The 2,552-nt window shown below is 47.1% G+C and overlaps 1 non-coding gene across 1 annotated transcript; it reads right to left on the bottom strand.

The window, feature by feature from the left end:
- Positions 1 to 2,470: 2,470 nt before the first annotated feature.
- trnal-uag (transfer RNA leucine (anticodon UAG)) lies at positions 2,471 to 2,552 on the bottom strand. The gene has a single exon. It is a non-coding gene; the product is annotated as a tRNA-Leu (tRNA).

Below are 2,552 nucleotides of genomic sequence, written 5' to 3'. Positions count from 1 at the left end.
CTGTGGAGGTTCCAGTGTTTGACAACATGGTACTGGATGAAGTTTAGTGTTGAACAAACTGTCAACATTAAAAGTAGAAGTGTTCTTGTCTTGCCACTGTGAGACAGTCGCTAGAAAAGTGACCACTAATAATTTCATGTGGCATGCAATTAACAAAAGACCACAAATAACACTGGTCAAGTCAGTTTTATTTGTATTGCACCAAATCACAACAAAAGTTCTCTCATGACTCTTTACTAGTAGAGCAGGTCTAGAACCAAACTCCTTCAATGAACCTCCACCCAACAATTCTCCATCAGCAGCACATCCTGCAACAGCGGCGACAAAAACCTTCCTTTTAACAGACAGGAACATAGAGCAGATCCAGGATCAGTGGGGACGGCCTTCTGCTTTGACCAGTTGGAGGGAAAGAGAGCAGGAGAGCGGGGCAGAGACAAAGACAGATAATGGAGGAAGACAGATATGCAGAAGGAAAGAGAGGGACAGAGATAAAGAGAGAGAGAAGTGAAGAGACTGATGGACAGACGGTGAGCAGGTGGAGCTACGGGTGGCAGCTTGAGCCTCTTCAGGTCTGCAGCCTCCTCCAGCAGCACCCACATCTGGGATGAGGGGAGCCTGAAGGCTCTGGAGAAGGAGACGAGTTAGTAATACATATGAGTATGATTTATGTATGACACATATAGGAGGACAGAGAGGAGGAGAGAGAAGCCCAGTGCACCATGGGAGATCCCCCAGCAGCCTAAGCCGATAGCAGCATATCTAAGGGCCAGCCTAAGCAGCCCAACTGTAAGCCTGATCAAAAAGGAAGGTCTTTCGTCTGCTCTTATAGGTCAAGAGGGTGTCTGCATCCTGGACTGAAACTGTGAGACGGTTCCACAGGAGGGGAGCCTGATAGCTGAAGGCTCTGGCTCCCAGTCTACTGTTAGAACTCTAGGAACCACCAGTAACCCCGCATCCTGGGAGTGAAGGGTTCTAGCTGGATAATAGGGGACTAGGAGCTCTGTCAGGTATGAAGGAGCCTGACTGTTAAGGACTTTGATGGTAGAAGGAGAATTTTGAATTCTCTTCTAAATTTGACAGGGAGCCATGCAGAGAGGCCAGTACAGGAGAGACATGGTCTCTTCTACTAGTTCTAGTCAGGCAGCAGTGTTCTGGACCAGCTGGAGAGTCTTTAGGGACCTCCTGGTGCAGCCTGATAGGAGGGAATTGCAGTAATCCAGCCTGGAAGTGACAAAGGCATGGACTAGTTCTTCTGCATCTTTTTGAGACAGGATGTGTCTGATCTCAGCAATGTTTCACAAATGAAAGAAAGCAGTCCTAGAAATTTGCTGAATGTGGGCATGAAAGGACAGATCCTGATCAAAGAGAACTCCTAGGTTCCTTAGGGTGGTGCTGGGGGCCAAGGTGATACCTTCCAGGGTACCTGTCTCATTAGATAAACTTGTAAAGTGTCATGAGATAACTTCTGTTGGGATTTGGCACAAAATAAATAAAATTGACTTGACTTGACTTTGAAGTTAGAATTAATTTAAAGTAGAAAACTCTTCCCTCTTCAATCCTGTCACTAAGTGTTGTAAACTGTTTCAAACAAATTCTACTGTTCAACAGTTCAAGTGTTTCTAATGAAGCTGAATGTTCTACTCTACTTTCCTCAATTGGGTTTCTTTCATGTCCTCCTGAGATCAAAGACAGAATTCTAGCTACTGTCAAAGCCCTGATGACATCATCAGGAATTCTGACTTTGATCTGGAGACTCTTGCTTTAATCTGAATTTGATCCGGCTAATGTTTTAGTTTAGGTTGCATGATACCGACCACCTCATTTCTCCTGATGGACTGGTGACCTGTCCAGGGTGAACCCTGCCTCTTGAACAATGTCACCTGGGATCGCCCCCCCCCCCCCCCCCGTGACCCTTAAAGGATAAGAATAGAAAGTGGATGGATGACTTCTCCAGTAACGTCCTGCTCACATTGGTCTGTCTTCATTTTGACTCCTCCCACTGCCACAATGACCAGCCTTTATACTCTTGGTGACTGGGGCCCTGGTTGCTGCAGGCCTCAACACCAGCCTGTGGTTGTGAGCAGGGCAGAACAGAACTGACAGTATCTCCCATGCAGGACCTGGGTCAGCGCCTGGTGCCAGCTGGGGCACCGCTTTAACCTGGACCCCTGGAAGATCTTCTCCAGGAACTGGTCTTTTTCAATCGAAACAGCGTGAAACGTCAAGTAAAGAAATAGGATTATTTAATTCACAATGAGGCCTCTTTCATAAAACAAAATGAACAACTGACTACCTCACCATGACTTCACTCTGATAACCAGGAGGTAACCTGGTAGTCAGAGCAGCGATGCTCAGGTCTGTTGACTCAGAAGAGGGTTCTTCTTTCAGTCACAGGTTTGAAGATACCAGTGGAAGAGAGAGGAGAGGCAGTTAGAGACCTGTCACACCTCTCCAGTGACCTGGGACATGATGGCAGTGGTGGGATTTGAACCCACACCTCCTCAGAGACTGGAGCCTAAATCCAGCGCCTTAGACCACTCGGCCACACTACC

Source organism: Aulostomus chinensis, chromosome 1 (assembly GCF_037954235.1).
Source record: "Aulostomus chinensis isolate RoL2024-O1b breed Wild chromosome 1, RoL_Achi_v1.0, whole genome shotgun sequence".
NCBI classification, from domain to species: domain Eukaryota; kingdom Metazoa; phylum Chordata; class Actinopteri; order Syngnathiformes; family Aulostomidae; genus Aulostomus; species Aulostomus chinensis.
The sequence above is the reverse complement of the archived record's forward strand: the minus strand, read 5'-3'. Positions and strand labels throughout refer to the sequence as shown.